The sequence below is a fragment of the Monodelphis domestica genome, chromosome 3, assembly GCF_027887165.1.
Source record: "Monodelphis domestica isolate mMonDom1 chromosome 3, mMonDom1.pri, whole genome shotgun sequence".
In the NCBI taxonomy this organism is placed as follows: domain Eukaryota; kingdom Metazoa; phylum Chordata; class Mammalia; order Didelphimorphia; family Didelphidae; genus Monodelphis; species Monodelphis domestica.
Window position 1 is genome coordinate 93,402,359 of NC_077229.1, and position 19,627 is coordinate 93,421,985.

The following is a 19,627-nucleotide window of genomic DNA, read 5'->3' on the forward strand; positions in this document are numbered from 1 at the left end:
GACACACTCAGATTTACAAGTACAGAGTAGGAGAAGCAGAAGTTTGAAAAAGATCTAGGACGTAGATGCTAGGTAGTGGTCTACAATTTTTTAAACCTTCCTTTCTGTTTTAGAACAAAAACTTTGTATTAGTTCAAAAGTATAAGAGCAATAAGGGTTAGGCAGTGGGGATTAAAATGGGGGTTAAACCCAGCTAGGAAGTGTCTAGGGTCAGATTTGAACCCAGGGCCTCTTTTCTCCAGGTCTGGCTCTCTAGCCACTGAGCAACACAGCTGTCTCCTGAACTATAAAATTAGTATGAGTCAACAGTGTGATGTTGCAGCCAAAAAAGCTACTGTGATCTTGACCTACATTCAAAAAAGCATAGCTTCCAGAACCAAGAGCCACTCACTCTACTCTACCCCCATCAAGTCTCATCTGGAATATTTTGTTTAGTTCTGGGCACAACAGTTTAACAAGGACATGGTGAATATCCAATTTTAGTATATGTGCAAGCCAAAGCAAGCACAAGATGGTGAATATCCAGAGTTGGGGACCCAGGATGGTAAAGGGACTTGAGTCCATATCACATCAGATTATGCTGAAGGCACTAAGGATATTTTGGATGGAGTGTGTGAGTGTGTGTGTGTGTGTGTGTGTGTGTGTGTGTAGAGAGAGAGAGAGGGGGGGGGGGGAGGGAGGGAGAGGAGGTGAGGGAAGAGAGAAGGAGACAGAGGAAGAAGAAGAGAGACAGAGACTTGCCAGAGATAGTTGATCACTTAAAAATTATTCCTGATATTATCCAAGTAGGAAGCAGGTCTTAAAAACTAATTGCTCAATCTTCTTCTGATGAGGAGTCCAAACAATGGTAAACCTTAATAGGGAGATAAGATATTCTTGGTTGTAGACTTGTAGACTTTTTTTTTTTGCCTTTTGCACCATCTCATTTTATGCTTCTCTCTCTCTCTCTTTCTTTCTCTCTCTCTCTCTCTCTCTCTCTCTCTCTCTCTCTCTCTCTCTCTCTCTCTCTCTCTCTCTCTCTCTCTCTCTCTCTCTCTTCTCTCTCTCTCTCTCTCTCTCTCTCTCTCTCTCTCTCTCTCTCTCTCTCTCTCTCTCTCTCTCTCTCTCTCTCTCTCTCTCTCTCTCTCTCTCTCTCTCTCTCTCTCTCTCTCTCTCTCTCTCTCTCTCTCTCTCTCTCTCTCTCTCAAACCCTCACCTTCCATCTTGGAGTCAATACTGTGTATTGGCTCCAAGGCAGAAGAATGGTAAGGGCTAGGCAATGGGGGTTAAGTGGCTTGCCCAGGGTCATACCACTGAGAATTGCCACCCCAACTTCCCCTTCCCTTCTATTACCCCCTCCATCTCATTTGTCTCCTTCTCTATAGGTTAAGATAGAATTCTGTACCCAAATAAATATGGTTGTTATTCCCTCTCTGAGTCAATTCCAATGAGAATAAGGTTTAAGCATTGCCTAATGCCACCTTCATCCTCCTCTCTACTGTAATAGTTTATTTGCATCTGTTTAGGTGAGATAATGTATTGTAATTTACCTCTCCTTTCCTTTTTTTCTCTCAGCACAATCCTTTTTTACCTCTTTATTATTTTTTTTGTTATGTCACGTCATCTAATCAACTTGCTCCCACACCCTCTTTCTTCACTCCTTCTAAATGCTCTAATAATGACAAAAAAAAATCTGAAGAGTTACATATATCTTTCTGTGTAGGAATATTAATAGTTTGACCTTAAATTTTCTTGTATACTTTTTTTGCTTCCCTTGAGTCTTGTATTCAAACATCAAATTTTCTGTTTAGTTCTGACCTTTTCATCAGGAATGCTTAAATATCTTCTGTTTTATTAAATGATCATTTTTCCTCCTAAAAGAATATATTCCATTTTACTAAGTGATTCTTGGTTATAAGCTTAGTTCTTTTGCCTTCCAGACTATTAAATTACAAGACTTTTGATTCTTGAATGTAGAAGTTGCTAAATCCTGCATAATGCTGACTGTGGATCCATGATTCTTGAATTGTTTCTTTTTTTTTTAACCCCTTATCTTCCATCTTGGAATCAATACTATGTATTGGTTCCAAGGCAGAAGAGTGGTAAGGGCTAGGCAATAGGGGTTAAGTGACTTGCCCAGGGTCACACATCTGGGAAGTGTCTGAGGCCAGATTTGAACCCAGGACCTTCCATCTCTAGGCCTGGCTCTCAATCCACTGAGCTACCCAGCTGCCCCCTTGAATTCTTTCTTTCTAGAGATGCTTACAGTATTTTCTCCTTGACCTAGGAGCTTTAGAAATCGGCTGTAATATTCCTGGGAGGTGCCATTTGGGCATATATTTCAGGAGGTGATCTGTGGATTCTTTCTATTTCTATTTTACCCTCTTGTTTGAGAATATCAGAGCAGTTTTCTTTGATAATTTCTTGTAATATTATGTTGAGGCTTTTTTTTAATGATAGTTTTCAAGTATTCTGATAATTCTAAAATTGTTTCTCCTGGATCTGTTTTTCCAGGTCAGTTGTATTTCTGATGAGATATTTCATATCTCCGATTTTTCATTCTTTTTATTTGTTTTATTGTTTCTTGATGTCTCATGAAGTTATTCACTTCCATTTACCCACTTCTAGTTTTTAATGAATTATTTTCTTCTGTGAGCTTTTGAGACTCCTTTACCATTTCGCCAATTCTACTTTTTAAAGTGATATTTTTTTCTTTCATCATTTTGATTTCTCTTCCCTATTTTTCTTTTGCCTCTCTTATTTGATTTTTTAATTCCTTTTTGAGCTCATCCAGAGCCTGAAACTAATTCTAATTTTTCTTTTAAGTTTTGTGTGTAGCTGCTTTCATCTCACTGTCCCCTTTTGAGTTTGTACTTTGTTCTTTTTTGTCTCCAAAATAATTTTCTGTGACTAAATGTGGCGTTTTGTTTGTTTTTATCTTTGTCTATTTTCCTATCCTTTTTCTCAACTTTTATTTTTATCTTAAAGGTAGACTCTGTTCTCAGGATAGAGGTGGTGCTCTCTAAAATGTCAGTTTTTCTTTGTTGCTCCCCTCAGCTTTAGTTTTGGGTTTCTGCAAGTTTCAATTCTTCCAAGGTGGTAGAATGGCCTGTGAGATGGGATCTCTGAAAGCTAACTCCCACTGTTGATTCAATGTCCTTCAGGAATTGCTGATGGCTTCCTATTGGCTCCTGGATCAAATACAAAATGTTCTACTGGGCATTCAAAGTCCTTCATAACTCAGCCCCCTCCCACCTTCCCAGGTTTCTTGTACCCTTCCTCTAACACCTATCCTTCAATTCAGGGACATTGTCCTTTCTGTTGCAAGAACAAGATGCTCCATGTCTTGGCTTTGGGCATTTTTTTTTGGCCTGGAATGCTCTCCCTTCCCTGCTCTAACAACTGACATCCCTGGCTTCCTTTAAATTTTAGCTAACATCATTACTTCTACTGGAAGCTTTCTTTAATTTCTCTTTAATTCAAGTGCTTTCTCTCTTTTAATCACTTCCTCTTTCTCCTGTAGATAGTTTGCTTTGTATAGATTTGTTTGCAAGTTGTCTTCTCCTTTAGGTTATAAACTCCTTGAGGGCATGGCAGGTCTTTTCCTTCTTTTTGTAACCTCAGGGCTTAGCACAGTGCCTGGCAATTAGTAGGTATTCAATAAATGTTTATTGAATTGAATTGGCCCTATGATTTCAAGATAGTTTTTGGAGTCCGCATACTCAAAAAAGCTAGCCTCTAATGCTTTCTTGCTTTTTAAAATTTAAATTTAAAACTCATTCCTTCTGTTTTAAAATCAGTATTGTGTATTAGTTCCAAGACAGAAGAGTGATAAGTGATAGACAATGGGAATTATATGAATTATTCAGGATAACACAGGTAGGAGGAAACCAAGACCTCTTGTCTCTAGGACTGTGTCTCTCAGTTCACTAAGCTGCCTAACTGCCCCCAATGTCTAAAGGTTTCTAACAGACCCCCACCCCTTTTTTGTATTTGTTTCTTATCAATGCTTTAGTAGTTGACTTGCATCATTGAACCATATTTCAAGTGGTTGTTTCCCAAGGGGGACCTGGACCTATTCCCAGGAAGTTCTTAATTTAGAGCATTGAAACCCCTGTTGTGGGGAAGACCAAGACCTAGTACTATCTTTGCGTCCAACATCTTTTTCAGATTTTTAAAAAAAGACATTTTATTTCCCCAATTATATGTAATCAGAATTTGCAAAATAAAATTTCCAAAATTATAAGTTCCAAATTGTCTCCCTTCATTGCCTTTCCCACCCCTTTCTGGAGATGGTAAACAATTTGATGAGGATTATACATGTATTATCAACAAAACATACTTCCATATTGATCATTGTTGTAAGAGAATATTCATAAAACTAAGACACCCCAAATAAAAACACAAATAAAATGAAAAATAGTATGCTTTGATCTACATTCTGACTCCAACAGTTCTTTCTTTCTCTGGGGGTGGATAGCATTCTTTGTCAGAAGTCCTTTGGAATTGTCCTGGATCATTGTATTGCTGAGAGTAGCTAAGTCTATCACAGTTGATCATCTCACAATATTGTTATCTCTGTGTACTTGTGTGTATTTCTGATTCATCTTATTTCACTCTGCATCAGTTCATGGGGAACTTTCCAGCTCTTTCTGAAATCATTCTGCTCATCATTTCTTATAACACAGGAGTATTCCATCACTATCATATACCACAATTTGTTCAGCCCTTCCCCAATTGATGGATCTCCTTTCATTTTCCATTACTTTACCACTACAAAAAGAGCTGCTATTGACACTTCATATTTTGTAAATATTCATCCATTTCACTTAGATTGTCAGATTCATTGGCATATAATTGGGCGAAATCGCTCCTAATGGTGGCTTTAATTTCCTCTTCATTGTTGATAAATTTACTCTTTTCATTTTTGGTACTTGTTTTTCTTCTTTCCTTTTTAAAAATCAAATTAACCAATGCTCTATTTTATTTGTATTTTTTCATAAAACCAACTTCTAGTCTTGTTTATTAGTTCAACTGTTCTCTTTCAATTTTATTCATTTCTCCTTTGAATTTTAGGATTTCCAATTCAGTCTAACTGGAGAGGTTTAATTAGTTGTTTTTCTAGTTGTTTTAGTTACATGCCAAATTCATTGATTTGCTTTTTCTCTATTTTATTGATGTAAGAATTTAGAGGTAGAAAATTTCCCCAAGTACTGCTTTGAATATCCTATAAATTTTGATATATCTCCTTATTGTCATTTTCTTTAATGAAATTAATGATTATTTCTATAATTTGTTCTTTAACCCACCCTTCTTTTAGAATTATATTAGTTTCCAATTAATTTTAATCTGTTTTTCTATGGACACTTATTGATTATAATTATGATCTGAAAAGAACACACTTATTATTTCTGATTTTTTTACATTTGATTATGAAGTCTTTATGCCCTAGGAAGCTGATCTGAAGTTAATAATTATGAAGTGTTAATTTTACAAAGCTTCTATTAAGTGTATGAGAATACATCATCTCTCGATGAGAAGTGAGCAAAAAGAAGGGAGAGAAAATAGAAATTTTACAACTGACCAAATCCAAAGAACTTTAGAGAATTAAGGATTTTTCTAGGATTTGGTGGCTATTACCAACAAAATGTGTAAAGAAATGAGTATACTGTGATTGTCAAATCACTGAAAGATTTTACTCATGGATCACTGATTAAGGAGAACCAGAAGAGGGCAAGGAAAGGTCAGGTTAGCCTGACTTCTCTGAAGTGAGATCACTGGGCTAAGAGATCATGGGACTAAGAAATGTAAACATTTTAAAGATTTTGTCAAATGGTTCAATCCATGCATCAGTACTGGCCTAAAGGACTTGGGGGAATTCTATGCCAAGAGTGATGGTGACCAGAAACCCATTCATTGTATTTTTTAGTTGAGGGCTCATAGTTAATATGATTCATCATCCCAAACAGGAACTATAGTTCTCAGATTCAAAATAGACTTTTGCTGAGAAGTTCAACACTGTACACAGAGCTAAATATCAGATATGGCTGGGCAACAACCCATTGACATATATTTCAGCCACTGTCAAGTTGGATGCTACTTGCTGGAAATGGGTAGACCTAGTCAACAGGTCTAATACAACTCTCAGCCAGTGGAGATAAATGTGGTTATAGAACTTTGCCCTATAGGGCACTGAAGCTGTGTGAATACCCTTAGAAGGGGTATCTAAGAATGCATATTTAAAAGTCTATTTGGGGGCAACTAGGTGGTTCAGTGGTTGAGTACCAGGCCTAGAAAAGGGAGGTCCTGGGTTCAAATTTGACCTCAGACACTTCCTAGCTGTGTGACCTTGGGCAAGCCACTTCATCCCCATTGCCTAACCCTTACTGCTCTTCTCCCTTAGAACCAATATTGTTGTTTTTTTTTTTTTTAAGAAACCTATTTGAGATTCCCAGGGATCTGGACTTTAATCAAATGGAAACACAATTGGAACCACAAAATGCACTGCCAATATTTTTGAACACTGTGCTTTTTAACCAATTCTCATTGCCTCAGTTATTCTAGGATGGCTAAAAGAGTAACCACCTGCTGAAGGAATGTAAAAAATGATACAATTAAAAAAGCAAGAAAATGGATTCATTCTCTAGAGAAGTTCTTAATCTGGGGTCCATGAACAAGTTTTAAAAAATTATGTTTTTTAATAAAATTGGTTTCCTCTGTAATACTATGTATTTTATTCTCTAAGTTTAAAAAATATTATTCTGAAAAGAGTCCATAGGCTTGACCAGACTGACTCTCAGAGTGGGCCATTGAAATGAGGTAAACTAAGTCATTGACCAGAAAACCTGTTTTTCCCTGGGGAAAGTAGAAATCAGAAATGAGTTTTCTTGTGAAGGTCAGTCAGCTCAGAACCAAAACAATATAATAGCTGTGGATGAGAGAGATACAATATATATTGCAAAGTCTGGAATTTACAATGAAATCTCATGCAAGAAGGGAATAGAACTTTGGCTGCCAATAGTGGATGGGAATGGAATCTCTAGCTAAGAAAAACAGGTGGACAGTTGGAAAAATATTCTTGTCCTTCTGAATTGAGAGGGGAAGGAGCAATCTTGCTGTTCTTATCAGGCTACAATCCCTCGTTGATCTGAAGAGACTCAGATTAACCATCTTTCTTTATAAGTTGTGGATAGAGACTTTTTTCCCTTTGGGGAAGGAAAGAGACTATCCACCCCCAAAGATTTCCCTTCAAAAACTGTATCTCTATCTTAGGAAATTACACCAGCCTGACTCCACAAAGATCCTAAGGTCTTCTGGGACTTAGGTCCCTAGACCTGAGCCTCAACCCCTGAAGAAACATTAGGTGGATAATAGAATAGGGACTTCCTCTTTCCCTCTTCCCTAACCTACCACTCCAGACTTATCAACTAATAAATAGATCTTATAACTTACTGAAGGACTAGACATCTCTTCTTCAATGTACTAAAAGGGATCACAAATAGCAATCATCCAAAGAAGAGAACAGAAACCAGAGATTGAAGGGGATTTCCTCTTACCCTTCAGCTCTGAACATTGATTAACTTCACCTTCTCTGGGATAGCTCTGCCTGGGAGGGAAGTGATATTTCTCTTTATCTGTTCCCTCCCTCTCAGTTACCTGTCAAACTTTGGTTTCTGATCCTCTGCTAGTACACAGTCAGGATCCATGAGGAAGTAACTCCCTTAATAACAAGCAGCCAAGCTAGGATAAGATATACACTGGAATGCCCTGTACCCCACACCACTGATGAATATAGCTTCTAGACAATAAGGTTTGCTCGCCCCATCAAGGCTAGGTCTCATAATGAACATTGCTTGTTTTGTATCTTGCACCCTATAAAAACTGCATTGTAACTTCAGTCTGGTGCAGCTTTTATTATGAAGGTTTGCCCTAGCCAGTAATAAATAAATATCGGTTCCATGAATTTGAACTTCTGGGTGTCTGCACTTGCTTTATGAAGTGCACCATTTCACCATGACACAGATGGGATTAAGGACCCCTACTATAGAAGACACCTTTCAGAAATTGGAAAGTGTTGTGTTGGACTCTAATTCCATAAATGATATGCATTTGAAGTTAGTGCTACCCAAGGTATTTCACTCTGTGGTCATAAAGTTTAGTTATTTTCAGTTTTGCATGACTCTTCATGACTCTGTTTAGGATTTTCTTGGCAAAGATACTGGAATGGTTTGTCATTTAACTTCTCCACCACATTTTACAGATGAGGAAGTGAAGCAAACTGCGTTAACTGACTTGTTCAGTGTCATTCAGCTAGTAAGTGTCTGAGGCTGGATTTGAACTCAAGAAGATGAATCTTCCTGATTCCAGACCCAATGTACTGTGCCACCTAGCTTCCCCATGAGGGCATTATGTAATGACTTTGGACTTTGGGGTTAAAAGAAACCTAGAGCTGGCAGGAAATTCATTTTACTGGCCCCAAATGACAACAGAGGTCATCAAAGGGTGTTGCACAATCTCAGGGCACACTAAGGAAAATGCTACCTGTCCTTCTGGCTAACTTAGAGAGAATAAGCATCAGTAAACCTTTGGGGCTTGTGTGCACTCATTTCTTATTTCATGGTGGAGAAGGTAAGAATATATAATCCCATTTTAGTGGTAACTCATCATTTCACTAGGTATGCTCAGACATACCCAGCTAAGAATCAGAAAACCTCTTCATTGAAAAAGGATTGTGGGATAATTATTCCTTTGCATATGGAGCCCAGGGAGAGATTTCCTAGCTGTGTGACTCTGGGCAAGTCACTTGACCCCCACTGCCTAGCCCTTACCACTCTTCTGCCTTGGAACCAATACACAGAATTGATTCTAAGATGGAAGGTAAGGGTTTCTAAAAAATTAAAAAAAGAAAAAGAAAAGGTTAGTAGGTCACAGAAGGATTAGAACCCTTGGAATGGTGACCAAAGTAGCTTACTAAAGGAGGAGGGGTGCATGCAATGTTTGCTTTCAGGGAATGGAAGGGATTGGAGCAAAAAGTAATGGTGGGAATTGAGTGACCTACCCTGACTCCATCTTGTGACTCGATTCTGGATTCTGGATTTAGTCCAGTTTCTCTGTCTTATAAGACAACTTTATTCAATTGTGAAAATTGGGAGCAAATCTTTCTGCATTATTTAAAAATCTAACCCTGCGTGTCTGAGAAGCTGAATCACCTCTACCTACTGCATTTTTTTTGTGAAGTCATGTCTGACTCTTCATGACTTTAGAATTTTCTTGGCAAAAATACTGGAGCGATTTCCCATTTCCTTTTCCAGCTCATTTTATAGAAGAAGAAACCCCAGCAAACATGGTTAATCAACTTGCCCAGGGGCACACAGCTAAGAAGTGCCTGAGGATGGACTTGAATTCAGGTCTTCTTGACTTCAGAATCAGTCCTCTAACCACAGTACCTCCTGCTATTTAGAATCCCTTAACTAAGGACCTAGGTTATGCTGACCAGACAGTCAGATCCAAAAACTGATGCAATTTTTCTCACAATGGTACAATGTCTTATCTGAAAATCGGTTCCATATTGATCAATTAGTTATTGGTCCCCTATTCCTTTGATTGTTCCCAGACACTTTGGGGTGGGGATTGGGATGCCTTCTTTTTTGCTTTCAGGGATTTGCACCTATTTACTTTAATTTTTCCTCCAATTAGAAATCACATTACCTACTCACATATCCTGGCAAATTGTTTTCTTTTAATCGGTTGATCTACTTTTTTTTTTTTTTACTATATACACATTTATTTAGCTCAATCCAGACACAGCAGAAAATCATCATTTTGAAATGTGTAGCTTACTGCTGCCTCTGTAGTTCTTCACGAAATGGAAAATGGTTCTTGGCAGCTCTTCTTCAAGTTCTCTGAATAATTTGATTTAATCTACCTTTTTCCCAATTAGCTCTGATAATTCATTAGTGTCAATCACTTAATTTTAGAGAAATGAAAATTACTTTGAAAGTGATAATTCCATGTCCTGTTAGGTTTACAGTTTCATATTTTGAAACCTGTCTCTATTTTAAAAGTCACAGCAGGTTCAGGTCTACTTACTAATGCTTTTGTTTCCTTTCTCAGTTCCATAAACTCCCCTTCTTCCATCACAAAAAGAGTTTATATACACCTGTGAACCAGGAGACCCTGTGCCAGAAACAGTGAATTGCCACTTACTAATTCAAATTGAAATTTTACTTTCTAAGCCTAGAAAGAGTTCTCAGCTATCACCTTCCCATCCCACAAAATTACCTAATTATGGCTTTTAATTTTTAGCCCACTTCTTTAGATATTTCATGTTAAGCAGAACCTGGATTAGTTCAAGGGGCCTTTCTCTCTTCCTCAGACAGTACTGTAACTTCTCAAAAGTTATGCCCTTTTAAAAAATTTTTAATTTGGACATTTTTATTTAATTAATTAATTTAGAATATTTTTCCTTCGTTACATGATTCATGTTCTTTCCCTCCCCTCCTCTGATCCCCCTCACATAGCCAACATGCACTTCCACTGGGTTTTACATTTGTCATTGATCAAGATCTATTTTCTTATTATTGATATTTGCACCAGGGTCATCGTTTAGAGTCTACATCACCAATCATATCCCCATTGAACCACATGATCAATCATATGTTTTTCTTCTGTGTTTCTACTCTCACAGTTCTTTCTCTGGATGTGAATAGTTTCTCATAAGTCCCTCAGAATTGTTCTGGATCCGTACATTGCTGCTAGTAGAGAAGTCCATTATGTTCGATTGTGCTACTGTGTAAGTTGACCTAATTTTGATTCATTGTTTTTAATATATAAAAATCTGTCTCTTCCTATATTTGCAGTCCAGCTCTAAGCTGAGGAAGGAGCCTGGACCTGATCTGTTAGGAAATTGGCATGCATTACCAAATACATCAAAATGCCCAGAAATTGGAATCTTTTTTTTCCTCAATCATTTCATCTTTAATCCATCATAGCTTTGAGTATGACTGTACATGTTGGTATATGTGTACCTGATTCGTGGATCAGGACTGTACATGTTCCTTTCCTATTTTCTTTTTTAAACACGATTTTCTTTTTATTGACACATGCTAATGGCGTGCAGGTAGAATTACTACATGTGCCTATCAGCGATACTCTAGAGATAATATATGTAGGTTGTTTTGCTGCTGCCTGATTTGGGTTTATTTGTTTTTCTGGGTATTGTATCCATGGATCATTATATATCATTATGAAGAACTTAATATATATGTTCTGTATGAAGACCATGTCACATGTTCATTGCAGGTATACATGTGATAAGTCCTTCATATAATTTCACTATTTGTTCACTGAAATAGCTCTACAAAATGAATTTATTTTGTGCTTTGCTTTCTTCGTGTAATGCAAAACCAAATATAAATGGAGAGTAATTGCTCTAGGTGTCTTGAATTTTGACACTTATCTGAATGTATACTATGTATAACTGCAGATGTTCAAGAATGCCTTGAATAATTTTGTAGGGACTGTAGTATCTTTAACTGGAGGAAGGGGGTGTGGAGGGGAAGAGGAAGGAAATTGATATTTTTGTATATTTATATAGGCACCATATAAATGCCTATTCCTTTTGCTTTCCCTCTTTCCCTATATAAGGACTACAATTTCAGGCATGATGCAAAGTGCTTTTATAAAAATTAGCTCTCTTGAGGGAGCAGCTGGGTAGCTCAGTGTATTGAGAGCCAGGCCTAAAGACTGGAGGTCCAAGGTTCAGATGTGACTTTAGATACTTCCTAGATGTGTGACCCTGGGCAAGTCACTTCACCCCCCTTGCCTAACCCTTATCACTCTTCTGCCTTAGAACCAATACACAGTATTGATTCCAAGATGGAAGGTAAGGGTTTAAAAAAAAAATTCGCTCTCTTTGTTCTGAAATCAACCCTGCAAGACAAATGCTATGATTATCCTTATTTTACAGTTGTGGAAATGGAGACAAACAGAGATTAAGTGACTTGCCTAGGATCACCTAGCTAGAAAGTGTCTGAGACTGGATTTGAACTCAGGTCTAAAAGAATCCAGATCTAGAACTGTCGTCCCTATGCTACCAGCTGCCTCTAACTGGGAAGAATAATGCCTGGGAGATTTTTATTTTATTATCTGCCTCTCTGAATCTCCGAAAGTGATTTAGTAAAAAGAAAAAGGCTAAGTAAATTTTGGAATATTTCCACCCTAAGGTGAAATCTGAGGGTGAGGGATCATGCTAATCTCTCTCGACTCCCTACTAGGACAGAGAACATTTTTCATAAAAGGAAAGTGGCTGTGACTGTCTCTCCATAGATATTTCTGGGCACAGATGAACTGATACCAGGGAGAATCAGAGAAGGAGAAGTTAGTAGGGCCAGAGCCTTGTCTTGGGAAGAAAAAGATGCCACTTATGACTGGCCATCAGTTGATATTGAGAACCATGAATGGCTATGCTGCATCTGACCTAGCCATTTGTTGGGATAAGACTGCGTAAAAAAAAAAATTCATAAGAGACTTAAGTTCATCCTCTTTGTCTTTGGGAAACAGTACCTGTATCTTCCTCCTTCCCCCATACTCCTAGAGCTCTGGGAGTGAGAGGGAGAAATCCCCAGTATCAAAGAACTAAATGCAAAGAGGAAGAAAGAAAGAAAGAAAGATGCTTGCAGATAAGGGGGGGATTTACTTTCGCTTCCATTTTTACTCACATTTAATTGTTACCACTTGGGCATACTAATGCACTGTCTGGGTGGCTATGGATTGGTCTGACTATTGTGGAAAGCAATTTGCAGTTATTCACAGAAAGTGGCCCAAATCTCTATAACCTTTGTCACGGAGATTCCACCACTAGACATATATCCCAAGAAAGCCAGCAATAAAAAGGAAGACCCCGTATTTACCAAAATATTTAGAGAAACCTACTTTATGGTAGTAAAGAAATGGAAACCAAGTAGATATCTACAGGGCAAACAAGTTGGTAATGAATGCGACTGTGCTGTAAGAAATTATGACTATCTTGACAGAGTTGGGGCTAAAATGGAAATAATAGAAAGGGATGAACAGGGTAACTATATTAGGCTGGAAGGGGGTACTATGGGGTACTAGGGTACTGGATGGGGATAAAACGTGCACATTAGAAACATTATTTTCACGAATTTTTGAAGGACAGACTGTAGAGGCAGGGAGGACATTGGGAAAGCTATGACGTTAGGATGAGTAAGCCAGGAGTGGCGAGACAAAATTCCTTCACTGGGCTTTCCTTGCCTTTCTTGTGACCCAGAGCTAGGGTCCTAGAATCACATCCCTTCCACTTTGTTCCCTCTGCAAGATCTAAGGGCCAGTGAAATTTGGAAACCCCGAGGTGGCCCCTGAAGAGCAGGGAAGGAATGGTTTGGGATTCAATAAACTAATGTGGCCACATTATGTTTAATGAATGAATTTTAAGAGAGCATGAATCAGGGCACTGAGCAAAGCATTCATAAACAAAAGACCAAGTTGCTTTGAAGTGCCATTCCAGAAAGAAATATCCAGGTATCTCATATCCAGGTCAGAGAGAAGGATTTATTAAGCACTTACTATGTGCCAGGCACTGTGCCAAATGCACAAACATTATCTCATTTGATTTTCACAACAACCTTAGAAGGTAGCACTGCTATTTCCCCTATTTTACAAATTAGGAAACTGAGGCACACAGGGGTTGAGTGATTTGTCCAATCACCCAGTTAGTGTCTGAGATCAGATCTGAACTCAACTCTTTCTGACACCAGGGCCAGAAATCTTATCTCCTGCACTACCCAGTGGGGTCTGAGAGACACAATTAAGTGAGATCACTGGGCAGAGATTTCAGATTGGGGTCCCTCTGACTGTGACATAGGAGGAGGATGAATTCCCTCCTCTCAAGCAACCAGCACTGGAGCTCTCCAGGAAGAGGTCTCTGCTACCATGATGTGGCCAAGATGCAGCATGGATGGTGAGCTTGCATTATGGGTTCCTATGATTCTGGGCTATGAGGTAGTGTTGAATGCTGTTGGATAACTCTGAGGGAACCCTGAAGAACTTCTAATCTCTGGTGTTTGATTGGTGATCAGGGATGGATTGAGTTCTTCATCTAGAGGAGTCAGAATGGGATTACCTTCCTTCTCCCTTTCCCACTCGGTCTCTATAATTGTAATACTGGAGGGAAATGATTGACTTGAAGCTTGAGGAGGAAAGAGAAGGTTTGGAATAGCCTCTGTGGGGAGTGAGACAAAGAATTCCAAAGAATCTCAGGATTCCAGATGGTCCAATGGATGGAGTCACTAGGAATGGAATATGGGTGGGGTAGAGTTCAAGGGGGATGGGAATGAGAGGGTGAGAAGATGTTCTCTGAAATAGTGGGTGACTGAGAAGTCCAGGAGAAGCCACAGAGGTAGTAGTGGGTAGCAGATGAGTAGAGACACCCACTGTTTCCAAAGAAGACTGCAGAAGCAGCCAGCAAATCTGGGTTGGCTCCACAACTGTGGTGGCTGATGAGAGGGGTAGAGTGATAATGGTTGACTCTGGTGGTCCTCTATATAAAGATATCCCTCCTCTCTCCTTTCCAGGACACTGGGGAACAGCCTGGACTAGGTCTGGGTTCTAACTCTATTTTTTTTTTGTTCTCTTTTATTCAGCCCTTTCAGTCATATCTGATTCTTTGTGACCCCATTTGGGTTTTCTTAAAAAAAATTTTTTTAAACCCTTACCTTCTGTTTTAGAATCACAACTGTGTATTGGTTCCAAGGCAGAAGAGCAGTAAGGGCTGGGCAATGGGAGTTAAGTGACTTGCCCAGGGTCACACAGCTAGGAAGTGTCTGAATCCAGATTTGAACTCAGGAAGGTGAACAAGTCTTCCTGACTTCAGGCCTGGTGCTTGATTCACACCACCTAACTGTCCTTTTTATGCTCTAAGATCCCACTAAGCTTCAGCATCTTATGCTTCACTGTTTTGTGATCTCTTTCACTTCTGACATTTTATTTTTCTATGCTCCTCTAAGGTGTGTCCGTTGGCTGAACCTGATGGTGCACACCTCTTAATTTGCTCTTTTGGAGAGGTTAAGACTGGTGGATCTCTCATATGTGAAGACTTTAAGCTCAATTGGGCTATACAGATTGGGTGTCTGCACCAGCAGGGCTGTGACAAACCTCCAGGAACTGGAGAACCACCTGGCTGCCTAAGGAGTGTGGGAACTAGTTCAGGTCAGAAATGAAGCAGAAAGGTTCAGATAGGGAGATCCAGGAATTGTTTGTTTTATTTTTAAAGGGGGGAAATGTATGTCTTCTACCAACTTTGAGGGAGAAGGTCTTTCCAACCCACCCACCCACCCACCCAAACTGGGCCAGGTCTACCTAGGAGAGAATGGAGCTAAGAAGATGTCATAAAGACTGCAGTATGGCAGACTTTGATGTCCTGGGTACCTAAGACCTTGAACAGTTTACTTCAGAGTTCATTAAACAGGACTTTGCTTGTGAATACACACAAAAGAGGTTCAAAGGGCAACAATGGGCACTCAGGAAACCAGAATATTCAGAGCTCCACCACTGACAAGTTCCCTCCAAAAGCTGACACTCTAATTTCAACATTCCAAAGTCCATTTCTATCCTGACATTCATGTTATATTTTTTAATATAAAATAAAGGTATTTTTAAGGGACTTTCCACCTCACCACAGGTATTGATCTGATTATAGGAATTAAAATCAAATTGTAGGGAGCGTGACTCAATAGATTGAGAGCCAGACCTAGAGATGGGAGGTCCTGGGTTCTAAAATGAGATCAGATACTTCCCAGCTGTGTGACCCTGGGCAAGTCACTTAATTCCCATTGCCTAGTCCTTACTGCCTTGGAACCAATACACAGTATTGATTTTAAGATGGAAAATAAGGGTATTAAAAATAGTTGTGAGTGAATAGGAGTAGGATGGAGAGTATATAAATTTCCAGCTCCCCAATGAGCTTCTTAGGGCTTGATTTTATAAGATTGCTCTCTTACAAAAGTGAATAATATGAAAATATGTTTTAAAAGATAATATATATATATACATATATATATATATAACTCAATGGAATTACTTGTCAACATATTGCCAGGAAGACAATATGAATCATGTAACCTTGGAAAACTTATTTGTACATTTCTTACGGAATAAAATAATGATAAATAAAAAAAAAAACCCTTACCTTCCATCTTGGAATCAATATTGTATATTCGTTCCAAGGCAGAAGAGTGGTAAGGGATAGGCAATGGGGGTGAAGTGACTTGCCCAGGGTCACACAGCTGGGAAGTGTCTGAGGCCAGATTTGAACCCAGGACCTCCTATCTCTAGACCTGGCTCTCAATTCACTGAGCTACTCAGCTACCCCCCAAAATTCTTTTAAATAAATTAAAAATAAAAACAAAAACAGTTTTATCTCCAATCAGCTTTTTAGAGTCAACCAAGGTAAGTGTTGAAGCAGGTCTTGGTTGTGGGGGTGGTATCTAGGGTTCTTTACCCGCTAGCATCCCCAATCTTCCCTTACCCTAAGTGACAAAAGACAAAGACTCTACCTCACATTCATTGAATTAGCCTAGAGAAGAGAGTGGGATCAGGGCTCAAACCTCCTTATACCTGGGCTCAGTGGGTGAAAGCCAATACAGGTAGGGAAGGATGACTATAGCTAAGACCTGGAGTTGTGGCGAGGTTGGACTGAGACTTTGCTCCCACATTCTGTGGGGGTCCTCCCTTCCTAACCCCTTTTTTTGGTGCTGGCTCCAAGGAAGGAAATAGGGGTTGCCCCAGGTTTCAAGAAGGTGATAGGGTTGGACCAATGGGAAAATGGGGGAAGGATTTCTCCTTCAGCGAGATAGATCATATCCCGGACACTCAAAGTACTGAGGACATTTGGGGTGTGAGCTACTCCCCCTTCTCAGCTTGTCTACCCCCTTAGCCTTGGTCTGTCTCCTACAAGCAGGGCCCACATGAAAGAAAACAAGTGTCGGGTCTCAGAAAGAGGCCTCGAATCTTCCCGGGGCGGGGGTCCCCATCTTCTTAGTTTAATCCGAGGGTCTTGTGGTGGATTGTCGGAGGGACTCATTTCATAAGGAGGGCCTGAGGAGCCAGAAATCAGGGACCTGCCTCCTCTCAAAACCTTGGTCTCCTGGGATTTCAGAGTCATCCCTGGGGAGTGGGTGCTGATGCTGATTGGACGGACTGGCGATGTCTGTCAGGGGTGGTGGGGATTGGGGGATGGGAGGGTTGATTGTAGAGTTGATAAATGCCGGAAATGGAGAGAGAAACTTCTGAGAAAATTGAAAAAAAAAAAGTAGGTCGTGTGTAAAGATTGAGGTGTGTGGAGTTGTCACCCCCGCCCCAACAGCAGCTGTCCTCTGGGCCTCCAACACTAAATAGGAATCGTGTGTGGGAGGTGGTTTGGGGTCCCCTGCCCATCCTCGGACCTCCCAGCCCCAGGGAAGGGGTAGTCCCCGCCCCCCAAAGGCTTCAAAGAGTTTTGGGTTTTTCCTTAACATCTCTGCCACTCCGCGGCAGACGGCCTCAGCGGAAGTTTTCGGCATTTGCTCCTACTTGGTGGCTGAGACTTTAAAAATAGATAAGCCATCCTCATTACCACAGAAATGGGGTGATGGGGGAGGGCAGAGGCAGAGAAGGAAATAAAGGAGGGGGCCAGGACCCAGGCTAGAAGCCTGGTTGTTTCTCCCTGTAATCCCTCCATCGGAAAAAATGTGGAACTAAGTGTTTGGGGAGTCAGGCTTTAGCCCCGACTCTGACTTCCGTAAATCATTTCTCCTTCCATACCTCACTTTGTCCATTCTGTAAAATGGGTAGAGTAAAGCTTGCCCACTCTCCCACCAGAATGGAGGTCTAAAGGATGTAATAGAACATAGAGCTTCTGACCTGCAAGAGACTCCGACCAATTTTTCCAGCCAGATTTCATTCATTAGCCTTCCCTGCCTTCTCTAGCTGGACTATTCTTTGTGTCTCAGACTAAACATTCCACCTCAAGGCTCCATGTTAGGGCTTTTCCTAAGCCTTCGTCCCAGCTAGAAAGACCTCCCTCCTCACCATAACGTCCTATGTTCTTGGTGTCCTTCCCGGCTCAACTCAGGTACCACCTCCTCTGGGAAGCTCTCCTTTTCTGATGGCCCCAATTCCTAGTCCCTTTCCCTTTCCCTCCTCAATCCCTAGTCCCTAATCCCTTTCCCTCCTCAAATTGCCCAGTGTATGCTTATCTGACTGTCCAAAGTCCCTTGAGGGCAGGAGTTGTTAAAATTTCAGTTTTTGGATTCCCTTACCCTAAACCAGGCCCCCAGGTATAATGAGAGCTCTCTGTTAAATTAAATTCCAATGTGGAACACAGAGTGGGAGAGGCCTCAGACCCCAGAATGATCTAGTCAAAATCCTTCATTATATATGGGAAAACGGAGTCCTAAAGCGAAAAGAGAAACTAGTTGAAATTCAGACTGCTTTGTAAAGGGTTATTATGGTAATATTAACTCATTTAATTTTTATTTATGAGGGGCAGCTAAGCAGCTCAGTGGATTGAGAGCCAGACCTAGAGATGGGAGGTCCTGGGTTCAAATGTGACCTCAGACACTTCCCAGCTGTGTGACCCTGGGCAAGTCACTTAACCCCTATTGCCTAGCCCTTACCACCCTTCTGCCTTGGAATCAATTCGTTGTATTGATTCTAAGGTGGAAACTAAGGGTTTAAAAACATTTTTAAAAATTTATGATCATTAAGCTCTCCTCTAGGGTGCTTGCCTGTACCAGAGCTAAGAGATGAGTGTGAAGAAGGGAACCCTGCTGCTCCATCTCCATAATAAATGGTTATTTGGACATTTTAACCTTTTATTTCTCTGCAGCTCTGATTCAGTTCCAGTCTTTGAAGATATCAAGCCCTCAAGAACCCTCTTTTCAAGAGTCACAAGTCCCCTTCACTCTGAGTCTTCACCTAGGCTAAGGTGCCTCTACTTCCTCTGGCACTGCCCCATCTAGCCCTGCCTTGGCAAGGATACCGTTTGGGGAAGAATGAGGCCTGAGGGGAATACCCTGAATACCATGCCACAGGGGAATACCCTGAAAACTGGGGTAGGCGCCCTCACCTCAAGGGAAACCAGTCTAGTCCCAGTTCTGTAACTGCCCTACTATGACTTTGAGAAAGCCCTTTTCTCTCTTTTGGTCTCAGTGTTCTCATCTGTAAAAGGGGGATATTATCCATGTCCACCCACACTACACACATTTCCCTGGACAGGTCAAACTGTGTTTCTCTGTTTCTGTGTTCAAGCATTATCAGAGAACAAGGGCCTCCTCTGGGACTTGGTTCTGCTTCCTTGTGTCTATCCTCAGTCCTTCCAGCCAAAAGGTGGGATACAGACCCTCCTCCGTTGTTCCCCAGGAAAAGCTATTTCTGACTCGTTTAACCCATTCTCTCTCCCTAGGGTCATTTTTCAGTCCACCTCCACCCCAATCACCTCCCACCCACACCCTTCAATGTCCCTCTACCCACCTCTGGCTGATTTCTCTCATCTCAAAATCAAAACAAAATAGGAGCCCTTTGAGCACTTTGCTTTTTATTTCAGTTGACAAGTTAAGGATCAGGTGGAGACACTAGAATGGAGACTGTC